Source organism: Pinus tabuliformis, chromosome X, assembly GCF_031772625.1.
Source record: "Pinus tabuliformis cultivar Carrire ecotype Pingquan chromosome X, CPIR1, whole genome shotgun sequence".
Lineage (NCBI taxonomy): Eukaryota > Viridiplantae > Streptophyta > Pinopsida > Pinales > Pinaceae > Pinus > Pinus tabuliformis.
This window is the reverse complement of record NC_142308.1, coordinates 883,924,989-883,938,314: the sequence shown is the minus strand read 5'-3', so window position 1 is coordinate 883,938,314 and position 13,326 is coordinate 883,924,989. Positions and strand designations below refer to the sequence as shown.

Below are 13,326 nucleotides of genomic sequence, written 5' to 3'. Positions count from 1 at the left end.
TAAATGTACACAATAAGGTTTTCACTACTGGATTAATCATGACAAAAAATATGGTTGGCTCAAGAATAGAAGCAAGCCATATTCACTCTTGGACACTACATAGAATTAAATGAAGAGAATATCTCAAGGATACCATAACAGTATACTAATGGACTATGGTGTTGTATTGTAGTTTTATTCTTGTCTCCTATGTTTCCTAAAGAGAAATAAATAAGAGACATGTTGGTTGTACATGGGAACATAAATAGACGATTTACTAGTATTCATAGTTCAACTCAAAATTAATTCTCAGTATGAAGAAACACTCAAAGCCAATTCTTACTTTTAATGTGAATACAATTACCATGTATTCAGATGCAACAATAGAAAGGGGAGTCATGTGGAAAGTAAACTCTCGGGCAGTGTGTCTACAGAGACAACATCGACCATTGCATGGGAGTTGAACAAAACTAGTGATGGAAATTGAACTTTCGAGAGGAACACACAATTATTTTCAATTGTTTTATTATGCGATGAGGAAAAAGAGTGAGGTGCAAAATGTCTATGTGTGAGAAGAAGGGATATTGGGGCGAAGAGATGGTAGTCACATAGAGAAATTAAGGTCCAAGATCAGAGTCGATGTATCAGTGAAGTGTGCAGATCAAAGAAGGTCTATAGAGCTTAGATGAACATGCTAAGTAGAGAAACTGACAAATTTATATACTATTGTGCTTTTGCATATGTCTCTGTGTTCAATTTCGAAATTGTATCAAAAGAAAAATAGTTGGCTAGAGTAGGTAGTGGCCTGCATTCATAAGATGTGGTTGCCTCTTGGCAAATAGTGGCTTGCTATCTTAAGGGGGTTGGGGCCTCCTATGAGTGGGTTCTCACAAAATACTTGGTGTAATTAAGTATGAGCTTAAATTACATCCTAATAACAAATAGATTGGTGGTTTTCTCCCTTTGGGTTTCCACATAAAGATACATGTGTTAATATGTGTATGATTCTCAATTGATTGATTGGACGTTCACATAAACGTTTTACATTGTTTTACATGTATTGTATTAAGAATTCCCACATAAGTAATTGGAAAGAGTGAAGGAAAGTTAAGAATTGAGATGGAATCATAAGAACCTCACTAATTACTAATTACCCCCTCATGTAATTCCTTATTCCAACAAATACATAATAAGACGTTGGGAAAGGAAGACGCAGTACGCAGCACAAATCCGAGCTCGAAACCCTCGCACTCATGGAAGCCGCCGCCGGCGTTCAGATCGGCTTGGTTTTTTGCGCAGATCTCAGGCAGGGGAACTGCAACGCAGGTTCTCTCGTGCCCATCTCCCCCTCTTCCCATGCCGTGGACCTGGTAGGGTGGAGTTTCGATGCCAGTGATTCTTTGCGGGCATCACACGATTTGCCTGTAAATCCCGCTCAGAGTTTCCAGCCCTCTCTAGTTAATGAAGTCAGTGAGCCCCTGAGAAGAATCGGGATTCAGAACTTCACGCAGAATCACCCTTCCGTTCAACAGAATAATCTCTACGGCGAGCCTGCTCCTCAGGGAAGAGTCGACAGAAAGGAGCCAACTCGCGGATATTTGCCCGACGAAATGGATGACTTGAAGGAGGAATCAGATGAGAACGCACAGCCCAAGGCATTGGTCTCCCCTAGGGCGGATCTCGGGATCTCTGTCTCATCCTCATTCCATTTTCGCGGCCAGATTGCCCCAGATCTCCTCTCTGCCAGAAGCAAGCAGCGAATCTGCTCCTCATTCTCGCCAGATTTGCTTGCAGAGGTTCCTCTTTTGATTCAGCCAGATCTGTTGGAAGAATCTCAGGAATTTCAAATCCAAGTCAAACTACTGGGCAAGACAAGGATGCATTGGGTTCGAGCAATAGATCTAGTCCAGGATCTTCTGCAAAAACTCAAATGCCGGCTGGGGATCCCCTCCTCCTTCCTCAGATTGTTATATAAGGGTAAGCAACTAATGAATCCCCTTCCTCTCTCTTTTTAGAGAATTCATAAGGACGCCTCTATTGGGGCTTCTTTTCGTTTAAGAGGTGGTTCCTTTGGGTAGACCTCCTCTGTCCCTTCTTTCTCTTATAAAGATGCAGCTCTCGAAGACACTGCCCAACCTCAGTCCTCTTTAAAAGTAGCCCATCCAAATGAGGCTCCGAAGCCTTTTTTGGTAGACAAATCAGAGGAAATTCCTTCCATCAATTTATCTCATGCAGAGATTGAAAATCGCTTACAGATTTTTGAAGAATCAGCACTCATTTGCAGATTTAATTGGCTTTGGCCTCGCACAACAGATCTATACCAATGGATCCACTCCACTTGGACTAAAAAAATCAAGATTTACTTATGTTCAAAAGGATTCTTCATTGTGGTTTTTGACTCAAATGAAGATTACCAGAAGGCCTTAATGGGAGGCCCTTGGTTCTGGGGTGCGGCTGGGCCTTTTTTCACCCCCTGGTTTCCAGACTTCAACCCTTCTATAGCAGTCATCACCAAGCTTCCCATTTGGGTCAGGCTCCTGAATCTTCCGGCTCATCTATGGCATGCATCTATTTTCATAGCCATTGGAGATACTTTAGGATGCTACCTGGCTACAGACACCTCAAGAAAGGAAAATGGTCTTTACACCTACGACAGACTTTGTGCAGAAATAGATATCAACAAAGGACTACCAGATCAGATTAATCTCAAGATTGGATATTTCCACTGGACTGAAACCTTGGATTACGAGAATACAGCCTTCCGATGCCACCATTGCCATCAAACGGGGAAACTCCAGAGTACATGTACTTAGTTCCTCGATAAAAAGAAGAATCCAAATCGAAAACCCTCAATGTACGATCTAGATTTCTCTAGTTCGGATGAGGAGGAAACTGAAGCTGTTTTGCAGAATGATGAGGCTACTGTAGCAGATGTGCAGAATGATGTGATTCCAATGGACACTCCCTCGGGTGCTCCAGCAGTCTCCTCTGACCCTCAGTTTTCTCAGAAACGTTCTCATTTTTCTTCTTCCTCAGATTCTGATAAGGATATTCCGCCGCCAGTGCAGAATAGTCTACAGCTTGTCATGGCTCAGCCAAACTCCACTGGGTGGGTCAAAGTAAACAAGAAAAAAGGAAAAAAATGTCGTGTGGCTGGAAATGACCCCTCGGGGTAGTTCTCTTAGCTGAGTTCTTTCTTTTTGTTCTCCTTTGTCTTCTTAGCCCTTTCATGGAATGTCTCTAAGGCGCGAGGTGGATAGCCTATCACCTGTGGCTCCCTTGCTTTTCTGCTTCGCTTGCTTGCAAGCTTGATTGTACTATACTTTTCTTATCTTAATAGAATTAGTCTTTATTCAGAAAAAAAATAAAAATTCCTTATTCCAGCAGCTAGGACTAGACTAGTTGCAGGAAATGGAAGAAATGTTTAAAAGAATTAGGTAGAATTTAAAAGTGACTCTAGGAAGAAAAAATATGCTAATTTAAAAAACAAACATAAATATTTCCAAGTGGGTGAAAATGTCTATGTTAAAGTAAGACCCAAAAAGATTTCCTTGAATCTCACAAGTTGTTCTAAGCTGGCCCCTTCATTTTTTAGGCCATTTGAGATATTGGCTACGGTAGGGGTGGTAGCCTAGAAGCCGACATTACGAACTCATATAAAAATTTATAATATTTTTCATGTGTTTCTTTCAGAGAAATATATACACAACCTCAGTGATATAATTTATTGGCATGTCATACTGGTTGAACCAAAAGGATAATTCCAAGTCAAACCATTACAAATTTTGGATGAGGGGAAGATTATACTCTATAATTGAGTCATCACATGTCAAAGTGAAATGGAAGTACGATGGGCCAGAGTATGGCAGTTAGGAAATGGAAGATGATATGTGAAAGAAATTTCCTATGTTGTTATAATAGGGACAAATGCGTGAAAAAAATACACTAGGGACAACATCCCTTTTAAGGGGAGATGAGATCTAATACCGCAAGAAACTTAGTATGAGAGTTTTTATTTACTTGTTGATTTGAAAACAAAAAAGCACATGTGATGGAATATGTTGATGTAATTATTATTCTCAAAATGAAAACAAGAATTATTTTTGTATCTGAATCCTCTAAGAAATGCGTTAAAGGTTAACATGAGAGATTAACACTTAACTCTTCAAAAAACTGTTGAAATTAGTTATGCCGAGAGGAGAAGAAATAGAAATGATTAAAATCATCCTTTTATCATGATTATTACTCTTTTATCATTTGAAGAAGGAAGAAGAAGGAAATGAGAAGAAAATTGATAAGAGACGAACTAATAATAAATTGACATGAGTAGAAAGAGATGCCATGTGGTGTATTCTATAACATGGAACTATGGGAGATAAAGTCAGCTACCCTTGAAGAAGATTATGACTAGGAGGTAAATACTATTTGAAACTACAAAATTAGTAGGATGTTGCTAAGGTTTCATGCACTGAATCCTGGTTTAGATTTCAATATGGTTTTCCTGACATCAAAGGGTGGAGCTCGGGGGGGCATTAACAAATATTTGGTCCAAGGCTGAGAGGATGATGAAACCTTTAGCCTATTTGTGGAAGGATATATATAATTATATGTGTGATTGAGTAGTGAATATTTGAGTGTGTGCATTGGAATGTATAGTAAATGTAGAAGGAAATATTACTATAGAATGTAAGGGTTTGAAAAATTAGAATTTGTTAAGCGATATTGCTTCAATGCAGAAGATATGAGTGTGTTGGTATTTAGAAATGTAGTTTTGTTGGGTTAACCTTGTTGATATAGGTAAAGAAATATGTAGTACTATAAGACTTGGGATCTTTCTAGTAAATCAAAATGACAAGAGGATAATGTGAGAAATATTGGGCATGAGGAAAATTTAGAATTAGAGTAACAAACTGGATAAATGTTCCAAGAAGTGTAACTAAAAAAAAATAGAATATATATATATATATATATATATCTATATATATATCTATATATATATATATATATATATATATATATATATATATATATATATATATATATATATATATATATATATATATATATATATATATATATATATATATATATATATATATATATATATATATATATATATATAGATAATGTCAAGGTAACGATTTTGGATTTATGCACATCATAGTTGTGCAAACCTATATGAAACATATAAATGTTTCTGGTCAACACATCAATCTTGAGCAAGTTGAGGGTTAGGGATCAAATGTATATTGAGGTTCCCCATTATAGGGATGCCCTAAATTCTGTAACCTAAAAGCATGTAAATACATATATATAAATCTCCATAGTTATAGAAAGGTATAACCATATTAATAGATTACTGTAGTAACATTACTCGAAAAAAATATGAACAAAATATCTTTTTTATTTTTACAAGTACTATAAAACAAAATATGCACTAAAAAATAAAAGAAAACATGTACCCAAGAATTCAATTAAAGACTAGGTTCTAGAAGAACACTCCAATATCTAACAATTGTAAGAATTAAAAGAAAATAAGAATTGTAAGAACAAACAATTCGTAGCAAGAATTCTAGAAACAAAAGAGAAGCTTGTAAGCAAATCCATATATATTGTTAAGATGAAGAGTAATCCATGTCAAATAACCCAATAATTCATACATGGTAGAACACATGTAACAATAAATGGCATACAAATGTACCCAAATAAACAAATACACACACACACACACACACACACACACACACACACATCATGTGAAAAAAGAATTAATAATACTATAACTAAGGGTGTTGGTGCAAACTATTATGCTCTCCATTAAAATAAGAGTAAACCATTGTACAGAAAGAAAAATTCCTCTAGTAATTTTTCTAGGTAGAATTAAACAATTGAAAAATGTGACATGGATTGCATAGTTGTACTTAATCCTTTTACACAAGTCAAATAATCTAAAGGATATGTAGATGATCTAAGCTAAGAATAAAAATCCCTATCTAGTGTAATCTAATTTAACCCCTCATAAAACAAACTTCATTTTGGCTCAAATAACCTGGAAAACAATGGAAAATAAGGTAAAATGAGCACCTTTGAAGTCAAGTGATAACCCCAAGAATAAACTAGTCAAACTCTAGTCAATTAAAAGGTTTGTTTGTTCGAGTCAGTGCCACCAAAAGAGCATACTTGTGGAAAATGTATAAAGTCATCACTTATGCAAACCCTTTTCGAGAAAATTGTTTTTTTTAATAGATAGGGTTTCAAAACGAAGTTAATTACCTCTACATGACTAGTTATATTCACCACTTTTATCCATTAAGAGAAATGGATAATTTTTCCTTAGTTATCACCCTTGTTGTAAGGAACGAGAATGATTGAACGCAATAGAAGTCAAGGTTGAAGTTCTTACCCTAGGGAAGCATTTTGAGAGAGAATATATGGATAGGATATGGGTTGTAACAAATGATACCTTTACCAAAACCCTAAGACATGGGTTTCAAAAGCTCTCCCACTATGGCTTGGATCACCTGCGCAACACATAGATATAGTTAGCATAAATAAAAGAAACGACATGGAACTTAACATACATATATCAATATTGACATGGGTATGAAAAAATTGAAATGAAATTACCAAAAAAATGAGCTGGTGTACTCTCTAAGAGTAATTGTAACCATGTTAAAGGTATGCAGAGTCCATTGGAATATAGAAAAAAAAAAATTGGTGGAATTATTTTCACAAATGAATGTGAAACCCTTTGTTTCCACAACATTTGGAAGAAAGGTTGTAGAGCCTCATTTTCCCCACCAAAACAATCATCATAAAACTATAACAACATGATGGGTATGATAGATACCCTAACCCTTTCCTAGATCAATCCCCACGATTCATTTGATGAGAAAATATCTACACCTTTGAAATCCACAACTAGCTAGGGTTCAACGAAAGTAGTGGGGAACCATTTCTTTCAGATAAAGAACCATTTGATGTTAAACCAAGTGGGAATCCCTCTCAAATGGGACTATAACACAAATTTTATAAGAAAATTCAGCAACCTCTTGAGATGTTAGCCAACATGGAAACATATGTAAACCGATTGAAAATAACCCATACAAAATGTATGTTGTAACATGTTTTGCACAAAGTATGTGTCACATACCCAAGAAAAAACAAATCTATGTTTAATTTCATATGAATTAGTTCGCCAACAACCTATTTTATTATTATTGTTATATTTTACACTAGGTTGCCTCATAAACAAATTTCATTAACTCCTTATATAATATGATGTTACCATTGTAAGGAACTACTCTTCTATTATGAAATGATTATTAATAACCTATGTCTATGTTAGGAGTACCATCTGTTAAACTCTATATCTCCCACTCATGCACATACAATTGGTATTTGAAACCTAACATTTTCAGATCAATTGCATAGTTATTTATGCTCTAACTAGTGTTTATTTCCTTTTTCCCAATGCCAATTTATGTATGTGATGTACCCACCTACTTCCACTTAGCTTACACATGTGCTATTAAGGAGTCATTTTCAAACGAGGGTATATGCACATACTCAAATTACATGAGCTCATTATTGAACCCACTTAACTCGTGGCTAGGCAAGGTATTTGTGATATTCGCTCTACCTTGGGTAATTCATATCAATACATTTTCACCACGTCACTCTCCACCATCCGATGGCATGTGTGCTATAGGGAATAATATAAGGATGGTTATAGACAGAAAATCCCTCTTGGGTCTCTCAGGACTTAAGGCAGACGAAATTAACTAACCTGCAATTGTTCAAAGATACATGCAGATATTCATGTTACTCTCATAATTGACAAAGTTAATGAGAAGGATTATATCTGAGTCTCTAGTGATGTTTCTTCAAATATCTGAGTGTGGTAAAGCGAGGACGACTTCACCCGCTCCTAGAGGAGAACCTAGGCATATCCAAGACAAGAAGTAAGATTCATAACATATGCATATTGAAAATTAACAACACTAACATATAATAATACATAAATCTAGCATGCATCTAAGATAATCAACAATTATCAATCTGCATCAACATATACAGAAAGGAGTTTTCAACATCATTAAGTAGAAACAACATGAGTAGATCTATATTTTCAGAAGAGAGAAGAATGATTACAATAATGGTTGTTGAATCAAGTATTCTCTTAACTCCTTCAAACCTTTCCCTCTCTCTCTCTCTCAAATATTTGTCATCATAGAAATACTAATCTCAAAAATTATGATCCTTGTTACAATGGTGAAGCCTCTAATTTAGAGATGAGGAGAGGCTCTCTTGTTTCCAATTATTTCATGAGTTCTAATGAGGACAAATACTGGATGATGCCTTGCTTTATTTCTCCTTCCCTTCTCATGAATTTTTGTTAGGAATAAAAATTCCCTTAGTTAGGCATGAGGTAGATGTTCCTACCTTTCGATCTACCATTTGAGTGAAAAGAGGAGCGTTAGTTAGTCACTTCATTCTTTGGCCTCTGAAATCTCATAAATATCCATTAATGTTTCCCTTTAAGAAAAACAATGCATTAACCTATGGACTAACACCATTTTCTAAGTCCTGAGGAGCATTATAACTCCTTTTCTTTGTTTCTGGGGTGCATTACCTTGATAAATGGGCTTGTAGTGTGTTTTTTTCTTCTAGTCAAAGTGTCCTGCTCCTCTGAGCTGATGAGGAGGCCATTTTGTGTATAACAGATGCCCCCTAAAGTTTGACACCAGATATTGATACAATGGATGAAATAATTTTTATAAGAGAGAGAGAGAGAGAGAGAGAGAGAGAGAGAGAGAGAGAGAGAGAGAGAGAGAGAGAGAGAGAGAGAGAGAGAGAGAGAGAGGATTGGAGCTTCAGAACTACAGGAGATCTGATAACAAGCCCATATGTCAGAAATATATAAATATATCTCGAGTTAGGAATTAGCATGTGTAGTAGCAATACCAAAATGATTTTTCAGAATAGGGATGACTATTATGTCCACCAATAGGCACAATGTGGAAGATGAGTCATAATATAATCAATCTCAAGAGTTGTCTCCAAAAGGAATATACACAACTTGGGAGAGTAAATAAGGATGATTGAGGTAAGCCTCAACCTAAGGTCTTTTTGCCGCCTCTCTGAATGACATATTTATGCACATGTGAATAAAGGAGTTGAAGTTAAACATGTAAGAAATCACTTGATTACTATTCAATTATGAAAACTATGAAGAAACCTAAGGCTAGACACTGATAAGGAAAATGTTCTCCAAGGTGTCCAATACAAACTAAGAAGTGTGAAAAGTGTGTTGTTGCCGAACATTCGTAGAATCGTTCAACTGGGAGCCAATAGTGAAAACCCCCAACAAAGCATAGGGTAACCTTCCAATGAGCACTACAAGTTCCAAGGTATTGACATGGATCTGTTTCCTCGGTAAAGTGTTGAAGTTGATAGGAAAAATGTGTCTAAAGGTAGGCAATAAGGTGTCATACATCAGTTAACATGAAACGAGACAAGAATGATTGTTTTGGAGATATATTACTACAATGGGTCAAATAGATAGAGGGAAATATTAGGCATATGATGGTATGGCTGATACATTAAGTAGAGAGTAGATGAATCTCTTGAAAATTAGAAGGCAGGACATCAAGGTTGCCATGCATCTTAGACTCATGAACACCAAAGAGTGTTACAATACATGGATGTTGGAACATCAGAGTATGAAGGATAAAATCATAGGATGGTAAGGTTCGGTGAGAAGGTGAAAAAAAGGTTTATTGAGGGGGTTCCATGTTCAAGTGATTGACTGTTGTTAAACGATCCTTTAGAATACGTATATTGATCAACTGTTCTGTCCAATTTTTCCCCATATGATTAAGTTTAATGAGTCTATAGGGGTAAAATCAGTGGCCTTTTCGTATTTAGAGAGTATGAAAAGATAGTAAAGGCAACTCCAAGGGGTAACTTCATCATGGTTGATGACCGGGTGCGACAAAGGGTTAATATTATACTCGACATAGTTGATTTTCAATAATTTAGTCCATTGAGTCTAGGTAAAGTGATAAACCTATTCTAAAATAGATGCCTACCTCATTTTTTTATGAGTACGAGGAGACAAAGTGAACTTGACATTCTTTGTGAAATTTTAATGATTCAGACGAAGAAAAAATCAACAGATCTTGATAAAATTTTAATGAGTCAGATTAAGAAAACTCGATATATCTTTTTTTAGTTTAAGTAGGGAGAAAAAGAGGTAAAAATAATTTCTCAGGTCCTTTTATAAGGAGTTTTGTGAGCCTAAAGAAGATAACTCAGGGGATTTTCAGTTTAAGAGTGAGAAAAAGTCCCAAAATAGAACATGTTGATTTGCAGTCAAACTTGGTCAACTCTGCATAAAGACACTAAAATGTCATAGGATAAGTAAAATGTCACAGAATATCGATATGGTGCATGTTCAAGAAATAGAGGAATGAATAGCTTCGATTTTGATGACTAGATAAAGTGAGTCATACCTCTAGAGTGATTATAATAAGGGTGACATGCCCTCATTTTCATTGTTTGAAGTTTGTGAGAGTGCCCTCGAGAGAAAAAGAAGAAAAATATTCTTGAATGATTGTGAGAAATCCAGGTGACCATTTGATGTTACGAAAATTCCAGGTAGGTGTCTTGATCCCTAACTTACATTTAAATGCTTAATTCAAGCAGTCAGCTAGTCAGTTTTGCAGTTTTGAGTAAGCACTATGAGGCTAGGACGGCTAACGTGGTCACCCAAAATATGGGGAGCATTTAAATGCTCTTTGTTATGAAACCAACTCACAAAAGATAGAAACAATAGATCAATTCCTAAGAATTCAGCCTCTTCTAGGGGGCAACCTCCTTTACATTACATAAAAGAACAATTCTTGGATGATACAAATGAAAAAACCTCCTTTTTATATATAGGATTCTAAGGGGTCATAATATAATCAGAGCCGGCATAATAATAATAATGTAAGGGCACAATAATAACAATAGTGGGCTTCTATGGGGCACAATAGTAACAATATGGGCACTGCATGGGTACATCAATATAGTAAGGGGGTTGTACTAATAACAATAAGGGGTTACACTAGTAGTATAGGGGCCTAACATGCCCCTCTCCTTCAAAAAGAGTTGTCCTCAACGCTTGAGTGGTTCTTGATGCTTCTATATAATGTTCTTGTCCTCCCATGTGGAATATTCAGCGGGTAAGTTCTTCCACTTGGTGAGGTACTCTGAAATTGATTGATTTCATAGCTGTCGGGTTCTTGTTTCAGTGACTGCTCCAGGTTCCAATATGATTTTTACTCCCTCTTCAATTTTTGGCAATATTGTTTGAATTGGGATCTTTTGCAACTTTTGAATAAGTGGCCATACTTCTTCGTCCTTCTTCCATTCATCCCTTGCTTCGTTTATCCATTCTGGTTGGATAATAGAAATAGCACAAAACAATGCTTCCACATCCTCATCCTTTCTTGAGAGTGCATCTACAACAAAATTTTGATTCCATTTTCTATAGATGATGTCAAAGTCACAACCCAACATATTTGTGACACATTTTTTATGTTCTTCTAAAGATAATAGTTGTTCTAAAAAGTATTTAAGACTATCATGATCCATTTTTACCTTCAAGTGTCTTCCCATTCAGTAAGGTCACCATTTCTTAAGTGCATGTAGTATTGCCAACATTTCCTTCTCATAAATAGCTAGCTTGAGATGTAGCAATAAAAATACCTAATCACCTACATAAAAACATTTTTGACTATGATGTTGATCTACCTGTTGTTTCATTTGCTTTTGCACCAAAGTGGCGTTATCTTTTAAAAGTTGGAGAACTTGTTGTTGATGCTCGATGTGATCTTTCACTACTTGAACCTTTTTCTTCTTGATATTTCCTTCTGTCTTTAGAGTTTGAGGAGTGGTAATTTCTTCCAATCCTTTACAAGATATGGTCAGATTCATTCTTTTATGCTCGATGTGATCTTTCACCTCTTGAACATTTTTCTTCTTGATATGTCCTTCTATCATGATAGTTTGAGGAGTGGTAATTCCGACCAATGAATTACAATATATGGCTGGATTCATTTCTTCTTTCTTGATGTGATCTTTCACTTCTTGCACCTATTTCTTCTTGATATATTCTTCTATCTTGAGAGTTTAAGGAGTGGTAATTATTTCCAATGCTTTACAAGATGTGGTCTGATTCATTTCTTCTTTCTCTGGGATTGGGTCCTGGCATATATCCTCTTCTTTTGATGTTTCTTGATCCTTCTCTTCCTCCTCTTCATACTCTATGTAAAATAATTTCTTCTCAGCACACTTATGGCCTTTTGTGCATTTGCTATCACAATTGTAACAAAGCCCTTTTTCTCTTTTTTCTTCTAATTGTTGTGGTGTAACCCTTGTATGTTGTGGAAGGCTAGGAGAAACAACACTTCCATCTTTATAGTTGTGAGGAGTAAACTTCCTCATTTCCATAATTTTACTTTCCACTATGTAACAACGCCCTTTTACTCTTTCCAATTGTTGTGGTGTTGCTCTAAAGAAGGTGTTGCTCTTTGTATCCTCAAAATGTGCTATCATTTCCTCTGTGAAAATTGACCACGTAACAAGTTTTTTACAAGAACAAACTCTTTATACCATAAAAATTTATCCAGTTCTAAATATGAAGATGCAATACATACCTTTTGTAATAATGGTACACCATGTAGATCAAAATATTGCTCCATCTGAAGTATCCAATTTACCGGATCCTTGCCATAAAACTTCCTCATATCACCTTTTCCTGATTCTAGGAGCTCGATATTGAAATGAATATAACTCTGTAATTTGAGTTCTTCCAATTTTGAAATTTTGACCTGCAATAGCCCTTCGCGTCCTCTTTCCAATGCCACCAGTCTAATCAAATTTAGATTCTCCAAGAAAACGTTATGCACAATCTCCCAAGATGACCTGATTATATACCTCTTCAGAAGAGCGAACTTGTATGTAGTTCCACGTGTCACTGTTTTGACCTTAGGATATGAAAAATATACACATGAAGCTATGATCCACCCTCTTTCTATAAATTGTGACGAAATTTCAATCTGATGCTCAAAAATTTTTTTATGATGATTTTCCCCATGTCACCTGTTTTGAACGTAATTCAGGAGTCTGAAAAAATGCCAACTTCCTCAGATCATATCTCCGTAAATATAGCATGAAAAGCTCTGAAATTTGGACCCGATATTTGACACAATTTTGTCTCAAATGGGTTTTTTTTCACTTCTGAAATGTTGCAGAAAAAAATTTATAGTGAAAATGCCACGATGACCTATTTGGAGC

General features: G+C 35.8%; 1 pseudogene; it reads left to right on the top strand.

Annotated features, from left to right (window-relative positions):
* Window positions 1–2,831: 2,831 nt before the first annotated feature.
* LOC149142526 (sec1 family domain-containing protein MIP3-like) overlaps window positions 2,832–13,326 on the top strand; it is a 68,033-nt pseudogene continuing 57,538 nt past the window's right edge.